Raw genomic sequence first — 9,775 nt, forward strand, 5'->3', positions numbered from 1 at the left:
GCCTGATGGCTGTCTTTGAATTTCTTTGTGCTACGGGCCAGAGTATCAGCTTCCTCATCAGAGCGCTTCAAGTTTTATCTCTACATTCTCTGATGTAAAGAGCCCCATCAATCTCTTCAATAACACTTTTCTTAATTTCAAATCATAAAAGGAATTTTTTTTATTTAAAAAAAGGAACATGATGTTCACGCGCTACAACCGCGAGTGGATTGACGCAAAACCTGTCAATATTTTCTACCACAGACTAAACTTGGGTTGGGTCTGGGTATATAAAAACTCAACCTGAATCCGATTCGTTGTCATTCCTATAAAATAACGGCTCATTTTAGAAACAAACATTTCACTCGGCCCGTAAACAATACTTATTGAGCAGTAAAAAGAAAGGTAAAAGAAGAAAAACAAAAATTGTACTAGCACAAAATAGTATACTGGCTTTCCCACGTGAGGTTCTGAAACTTCTTTTTTTTTTTTTTTAATTCGAAAACTTTGGTTAAGAAAGAAAAGAAAGTGATGAATATATTATGGCATTTATGCCAATGATAGTGGTGGCCTTTTATACAGGAATTTGAAATAAGCTGTACAAAGGGTACTTTTTTGGTCTAACAAAACAAAATGACAAATATGGCCTCCAATTTTTTTTAACAAGTCGGATCTGTCCGCCAAATTTTTTTAACAAGCTGGATCTAACAAAACAAAATGACCAATGTTGTCCTGCAATTTTTTTAACAAGACAAAAATGCTCTTTTTTTAATTTCCCTCCATTTTCTATTTCATCTCCCACCAATATTTACTTTACCAATATTTACTTTTTCTTCTCCTCCACTTTACCAATACCGTAGAAAAAACTAAAAGAAGAGTTCAATGCTCAACAAAAAGACAAGAAAGAAAAAAGAGTTCAATGAATGATCAAAGAATGTCTACAAAAATATAGTGTTCAAGAAATTATAAATAAGGTACATATATTTCTTTTGTTCTTAATTTATTTTTCAAATATATTGAAATATGATGTTAATATTTATTTATCATTTTTGTTAAATTATTGTAGAATCAATGGATGATAATTTTGTAGAGAAGAGTTCAATGAATGATCAAAGAATGTCTACAAGAATATAGTGTTCAAGAAATTATAAATAAGGTACATATATTTCTTTTGTTCTTAATTTATTTTTCATATATATTGAAATATGATGTTAATATTTATTTATCATTTTTGTTAAATTATTGTAGAATCAATGGATGAGAATTTTGTTGCAAGTGAGATTCATCAATTAGTTTCTGAGTTGTTTTGACATAAATGAATTACCTCAAGAAGGTATACTATTTTATTCTATTTAATTTTATTTATAGTTTATATTTCATTTATAATTGAATATGATGTTGATTTTTTTTTTTTTTTATATCCTTGTTACAACATAGAACAAATGAATGATATTGTAATTACAAGTGAGATTTATCAAAGTGTTTCAAGGAATTGTGTTGACTTAAATGAGCTTCCAAATGATGGAGAAAATAATGACATTTGCGGGGAGGAATTAGTGGTCTGGAATGAATATCCAATGCAAGAAATAGGAGTTATTGAAGAAAATGAAGATATTAATTCAATAGAAAATGAGTTTGAACCTTTTGTTGGTCAATGTTTTCTTAGTGAAGAAAAGGCTTTCATTTTCTATAAAAATTATGCAAATCGATATGGTTTTTCAATTCGAAAAGGTCGTTTTGTCACAAAAAATGGAGAAAATGTGAGACGTGATTTCTTTTGTCACCAAGAAGGTAGACAACAATTAAAAAGAATGGATTCATCTAAGGAGCAATGAAATAGGATATCTACAAGATGTGGATGCAAAGCTCATCTAAGAATCACATTGCGAAAGTCATTTGACATTTTTCCACGAGAATGGCATGTCTCTAAGTTTGTTATAGATCACAATCATGAATTGTTATCCCCTTCGGAAGTAAGATTTCTTCCGGCCAATGGAGCTATCACTAAAGAAGATAAAGATTGCATTCTTTTGTTGAAAAATGGTGGACTTTCGGTTAGGCAAATAATACGTGTTATGGAGCTTGAGAAAGGTGTGAAGCATGGAGATCTTCCATTTTTTAAAAGAGATATCCATAATCTTTATGTGAAAATGAGAAGGATGCATGCAATGAATGATGCTATGGGTCTCTTACAATTGTGCAAAGTTGCTAAGGAAAAGAATTCTAAATTTCAATATGCATATACAACTGATGAAGAGAGTAGGTTGGAGCATATTTTTTGGGCGCCTACTCCTTGTTTTGATTGGTACCAAAAATATGGAGATGTGATAGTTTTTTATACTACTTACAAATTAAATGCATATGACATGCCTTTTGGTATTTTTGTTGTTATCAATAATCATGGAAAGACAATTCTCTTTGGTTGTGCACTTCTTCGAAATGAAACAACTAGTGCATTTCAATGGTTAATGAGGGTACATAAATTATTTAATTATCTTGTAAGCTTGTGCAATTATTTTTTGATTTTATTTGGTTAATTAGTAGTTTAATAGTATATATCCTACTATATTTTTTCATGTGCTAATAACTTTGTATTTGATTAATAGACTTTTGCAAATTTAATGAAGAAGTCACCTAAGGCAATTTTAACAGACCAAGATCCATGGATTACAGAGGCAATATCAAAAGAATTGCCATCCACAAAACATGCTTTCTGTATATGGCACATTGCTGCTAAATTTAGTGGTTGGTTTCCAGCAACTCTTCGTAGTCAATAGATATGGGATTGAACCCAATATCTTATTTGAAATGTTAGGTCTTTTGCTTAAAAAATCACCAATATGATGTTTGTCAACTTTTTATTTTTGTCGGTGTTATATTATCATTTTGACAATATTATGCCAATGAATATCGTGCATTCTTGAAAAAATAGAAAATTTTTCCATAGAAATAATAGTGTTTCACTAAAATTGAAATCTAATGTCCCATATCATATCATGTATCATGACACTTTTTCAATTCAAAGCAAACGGGTCTTCTTACGACATTTGAAACACAAAATAGCGAGGTACTATTTTTTAACTTAAAAAAATTTAAAAATTACTATTTAATTTTTATTGTCTTAGGACACTAAATCTCTAACACCTCTAACCCACTACTAATCAATAAAATATTTTTATTTCTTTCATTTTGGATTTTATTATTTTTACTATTTAAATAAAATAGATGTCAACTCCATGTAAGACCCTAAATCTATGGGGAAATGTAACGGGGCACCAACACAACCCTACCAATTCACGCGAGTTTGTCCCAACAAAAAGTTGGTGGACAAAGGGTGGGGCCTCTCACATACTTACTATGCACCCTCTCACATACTTACTATGATAAGGCTAGTGGTACAGGACCAAGAAAAAAAAATGCAATGACTCAAGTTCGTGCCATCACATATACAAATAGAAATTGCGGACTCAAAACCAATTGGTCATTGTTGCAAGAAACAAGATTTTATTGTTATGATACATATTGACCTCATATCATCTTGAAATGTTACAAGTATAGAGGTTATAAGAAGAAAATGTAGTGCGAATGTGTATTTGTCAAAATTCACACTCAATAAAAACTTGAAATTTAAAGATTTTATTGATGTGATCTTTATTTTTCCTAGAGTTTTAAAATTTTGATTTTACCTCTTGAAGATGTATATTGTTTACATTAGTAGCCTCTTCATTTATACTTTTCCACTAAGTGTCACCAAATAATGTTACACGTGTTTAGTTTGTCCAATAAAATAATGTCACGTGACAGACTAAAAATAACGTGAATAATAGACACAATTGATACTTATAATAAATTTCACAATAAATTTCATTATAGTTAGGATTTTACTAACATGTGTCCTAAGCGTACACAATAATATACCATTTTTGGAAAAAGTTTTATCGGGAATTGAAAAAATTTTGACAACTTTTTCAATTTCTGATAAAAATTTTCCAAAAATGGATTTGTTCTTTTTCAATTTCCAATAAAATTTTTCCAAAAACGGATTTGTTAATATATGCCCTAAGGGCATACATTAATCGAACCCCTTATAGTTAAAATAATTAATTGTGATATAAATACTTAAATAATTTCACAAATACTTATAAAAAGTTGCATTGGTAGCATTATTTAATCATTAAACTTAGATAATTGTTTGTAGCAAGCAGCCAAGGAGTCAAAAAGTTATTCACTGTGTACTATGTAGGCCTTTACGAGGAAAAAAAAAAAATTTGTTGTGTGGCTCTTTTTTTACCACGTATCCACACGAGGACAACATTTTTTTTAGAAATTGTTGTGTAACAGGTAGAACTTGTTTCGGAAATTTTGTCCTCCTTTCAATTGCTACACCGCTATAAAGGAGGAAAGTCTTGGTCGTCAATGGTAAATGTTTCTTCTCTTTTAGTTTCACTACATTTTTTTTTTCTTTCTTTCCTTCATTTTCTCTCAGATCCCATCTCTTTCTCAGTATTTTTTCTTTTTTTCTTTCATTCCCTCAACAAACAGAGACCACTAAAATCAAAGAGAACTCAAGCACGAAATGGGGATGGCTTCAAGGAACACCCGATCATGAACCACGCCTGGTTGGCGCACCCATTTCAAGGCCCCTCTTGTCGTCGGTAACAAATAGTTGTTCAGCTTTGAACAGTTCCAGCGTCGAGATTCACAAGAATTTAAAAACCATATCGATTTCTTTTTAAAAAATATTTAAGTCATAATTTTTTTTTATTGATTATATGTTCTGGTTTTGTTCTAATAACATCTGAAATTTGTATGAGGTGTAATTTTTGTAAGAGGATTTTTTTTTAATGAGAATTTTTGTAAGAGGTTGTTTGGTGGTAGAGTGTTGTTTTCAGTTAACTTGTTTCAGCTGTGTAACTTGTGTTTCAACTTTTGAGGAGGAAGAGGAGGAGAAATGAGTGAAGGGTAGTTCAGACTTTTTAGAAAAATATAATTTGTCAAATGCTTTTCTCTTGTTCTCATAAAAGTCATTGCTGTCTTGTGAAAAAAAAAAAACAAAACTAATAAAGTATTCCCTTGTATGTACGGTTAATGTGTGCCGTTAGGGCACACATTAACTAGACCCATATATTATTCCTGCCTTGGAAAACCTTTTTCCCTCCTAGACTAACAAAGCCTATACCACCCCCACTCGTGCAAAATTGTTACCAAATTCTACCTTTTTACTTATAGCCTTGAATTTCAATCCGTCCTTATTGCCTAAAACATGTGCAAAGAAAACCATTTTGGTTCTCAAACTAACTTCAAAAGTTTCCTTCTCAAAATGTGTTTGGTTACCAAAACCTTGGTTTGATGACAAAATGTGGGTGACACAGTGATGAGACTTTACATAGCACATACAGAGATATAAGACTTTAAATAGCACAATCCAACAATTTCATGCACACTGCTCTATTTTTTTTTGTGAAAAGGATGCTTTCATTAAAAACTAAGGAACATATACAAATTTATCAAAGGCCACCCCTACACTGTTTAAACTGAGTAATAAGGAAACCTTGGTAGGGTGGTCTAAGTACACTACAAAATCTTGTGGGAGAAGAGCACCCCTTCTAGCAAGGGCATCCGCGCATTTATTAGTTTTTTGGAAGCAATGTTGGACACGAACCATGGGAATTTGTCGAAGCCCAGCCTTGCAGTCATTGAGGAGAGCACCGTAGCTATTGGACTGACCATCATCCTTCTTCAACAGATCCACAAGCAATTGTGCATCAAGTTCCACAATCACAGCAGGGACTTTTAGAGAGATACAAAGCCTGATACCATCCCTTAAAGCCTATAGTTCAGCTGCAACACTAGTGGTGCAGACAACAGCCCTTGCATACCTTTTAACCCAAAGACCTTTGTCATCCCAAATTAAGCCTCCTCCACCTAACAGACCTGGGTTGCCAAGATAAGAGCCATCAGAGTTAAGCTTATGCCATTGCACTCGATGAAAGCAAATTATGTGGCTCTCACAATAGCATCAGTTTTTAAATTACATGGTTGCCTCTCATTTCAAAAAATAAAATTGTTATGCCAAATCCACAAGGACCAAATACTAAAGGAAAAAAATAGTTCCCCAACTAATATTAGATAAAGAGGATACCCGAGAGCAACAACAGTTGAGCTGAAGCCAATCCTTCAGGCTAGACCCGTAGAAGAGAGAAGTAGACAAGGGGGGGGGGGGGCTAGGGAGTTCCAAAAAACCTGGGCTTCTCGACAATCCCTAAGAGCATGAGTAATGGTTTCAATACTTTCATTACACAGGCGAGACACATCAGGTATACTCAATCCTTTGGTAGAGAGCACTCCATGGTCCATTATGCTTTGGAGGAAGCATTGCCATATAAAACACTGAATTTTAGGGATGGTACTCACCTTCCAAATCCATTCACCATTAAAAGATACAGAGGACCAACCCTCATCTTCCAGGCAAGCCAATTTGTAAGCTTCTTTAAGGTCAAAATTCCCACTAAGGGAGGAACACCAAATAATGCGATCAGCACTTGAAGCCGCAAAAGAAATAGGAGTAGCTTTAATTTCCCGCATCAGGGAGTTAGGGAGGGAGAAGGATAAATTTTGCCAAATTCCAACCTGAATAATTAACCACATCTTTCAATAAAAGTCCATCCTCTTCATGATTAAGAGGCCTAACAATCTATTTTCCAAGAGTGCCCTTATCCATCCATTTGTCATGCCATAACTACAAATTGCTATCCCTTCCGACAGCCCATTTAATCCCTTCTTTAAAAACCTTCTCACCCTTTTGGATTGCTAACCATGTGGAAGAGCACGGCTTCCTTTTGGTGTTGAGATTAAGAACTCTCCTAGGGGAGCAATATTTTTGAAGGACTCTTGCCCAAATGGAAGTGTTTTCATATTACAGACGCCAGTTAAGCTTGGCTAATAAGGCAATATTTTTTTCCTTTGTTGCTTGAATTCCTAAGCCACCTTCCTTCTTCGGCCATGTGATCTTTTTCCAACTAATCAAATGGATCTTTTTCTTGGATTCCGTTGATCCTCATAGGAAATTCCGGTTGATTCTATCCATGTTGCTAAGAATCTTTGAAGGAAGGGCCACACATTGCATGGCATAGCTAGGAATGGCAATTGTCACGGCTTAGGTAAGGACCATTCGACTCTCAAAGGAGAGGAGGTTTGCTTTCCATCCAGCAAGGAGATTTTTGCATCTGCTTTATAATGTACCCAAAATCTTGATTTATACCCGAATGTTTGATAGGGAAACCCAAGTATTTACCAAGAGATGGGGCAGACCAAAATCGCAATAACTCACACAGATCAGCCCTATTGTCCACAGCCACATTAGGAGAAAAATATACTCTAGATTTCTCATGACTCACCTTTTGCCCTGAGAGACTACAAAAGGTGTCAAGTGCATCCCTAACAGCCATGTAGTTCTTGCGGCCTACTTTCACAAATAAGACCAAATCGTTTGCAAAAAAGAGATGGGAAAAAGCTAAGCCTCCTTGGGACGCCTTGACTAGATTCCACAATTTAGCACTGCATTTTTCCGATATAAGGCCCCCCAACACTTCCATACAAAGACTAAATAGGTAGGGAGAGAGAGGGTCCCCTTGGCGAATGCTCCTAGACAGATGAAAAGGATCAAGAGCTCCTCCATTGAAAAGAATGGATATCGAGGAAGTAGACACACAGCTCATAATAAGAGAAATCAGCTGGGTTGGGAACTTGAAAAGGTTCAAGGTGTCCCTTATAAAGCTCTATTCGATGCGGTCATAAGCTTTTTCAAAGTCTATCTTTATTTCCATGAGTCCATGTCTTCCTTTTTTCCTAGACATAGTATGAATAATCTCTTGGAAAATAATAGCATTATCAGTGCCTTTCCTTCCCGGAACAAAAGCAACTTGCAGCGGAGACACCAAATCAGTGAGCAAAGGCTTGATCTCGGCCACAATGATCTTTGAAACAATCTTATACACAGTGTTGCAGAGGCTAATAGGACGAAAATTGTTGAAGGATTCTAGGTTTTTGCACTTAGGAACCAAAGTGATCAAGGTTTGGTTGAGGTATTCTGGGACCTTGGTAGAGGAAAATATTTTCTTAATTTTTTCTCTACCCTAATCTCCAACCAATAGCCAAAACCTTTGAAAAAATTCAGTATGAAGCCCGTCAGGTCTCGGAGCTTTGAAAGCTTTTAAGGCCCAAAGACTTGCCTTAATTTCCTCGTCATAAACAGAACAAGTAATCTTAACAGCATCTTCCTCCCTTATGCAGGCTTACCAAAAAGAAGGATCCCAAGGGGAGAGGGTGGAGGAGTTGTGGCTGGATGAAAATAATTCAACGAAGCCAAGCCTCAAGAAGTCGGCTCTATCCCTTTCCCCATGAATCCAGTTCCTAGCTTAGTCTTTTATAAATGATATGTGGTTCCTTCTCCTCCGAACAATGGCTAAAGTGTGAAAAAAACTAGTGTTTCTGTCCCCCTCAACAAGCCAAGTAATACGCGCTTTCATAGCCCAGAACTCCTCTTCAAGTTTAGATACCTCATTAAGTTCCGCTCTCAGGTCCTTCTTTAAACCAACCAGGAAATCATTTGCATTCCTTGATAGGGCTAGCTGCACACCCTTAAGTTTAGCAATAACTCTTTTCTTTTGGTAAAATAAATTCCCGAAGAAATTTTTATTCCACTCTTTCGCTTTAGTCTAAAAATTAGAGATTGCCTGTGATAGAGCAGTAGGGCTCATCCTAGCATCTCTAACCACAGCAGGAAAGGATGAGTGAGACAGCCACATTGGCTGAAATCTAAAGGGACGAGGAAGAGTAGTGCCCTGATTCCTAGCCAAACTTAGAAACACAAGGCAATGATCTGAATGAGACCTTTCCAAGTGTCTAACATAAGCTTTAAGGTAACGACTATTCTAGTCAGCATTAACAAAGACCCTATCAATTCTCTCCTGAATGAGTCCAGTCAACGGCCTGTTATTGGATCACGTGTAGCGAGGTCCAGAATAGCCAATGTCAATCATCCTACAAGCATCCAAGCACTCTTGAAACTGAAGGGCTTTATTGATGTTAACCGGTCTTCCTCCGAATTTGTCTTCTCTTATAAGTACTTCATTAAAGTCACTAGCAATTACCCAAGGAAGAGAATGGAGACCTGAAACAGCTTTGAAATTTTCCCGTAAGAGGCATCTTTCAACATACCTTGGACTAGCATAGATGGCAGATAAAAGCCAGGGATTATTGGAATAGCTTGGAGTGAACACCATATGAATTTCTTACTTTGTTGAGGATAGTTCAGCTATATCCACTTGAGTAGAGTCCCATAGAAGCCATAACCCCCCAGTCAGACCAATAGTGTTGGCAAAAATAATCCCATCATGGGGTAATCTGTCAGCAATTCCTTTGGCTTTCTCGCCACTGGTTTTTGTTTCAAAAATAATCATGATAGCAAGAGAGTAAGAGCTGACCATACCATTCACAATACTACGAAAATTGGGGTTAAGAGCACCCCGACAATTCCAAATTAAAATATTCATTATAGAATTAATAAAAAGGAATTTAACAACTCAAGAGGAAATAAGTATATCACCTCTTTTATCAAGTTGTATTACTTCCATTGAGGCATCCATGCCCCCCATTTGCTCCACTGGACTGAGAGTATCACTCTCCATTGAGGCATCCATGCCCCCCATCTACTCCGAGTTTGAATCATCTTCAATCGGCCCCATCTTCCTTGGCCGAAGCTTAGGATCTATTCGCCTCAAAGGGTAATTGGAGA

Source organism: Quercus lobata, chromosome 8 (assembly GCF_001633185.2).
Source record: "Quercus lobata isolate SW786 chromosome 8, ValleyOak3.0 Primary Assembly, whole genome shotgun sequence".
Classification (NCBI taxonomy): Eukaryota; Viridiplantae; Streptophyta; class Magnoliopsida; order Fagales; family Fagaceae; genus Quercus; species Quercus lobata.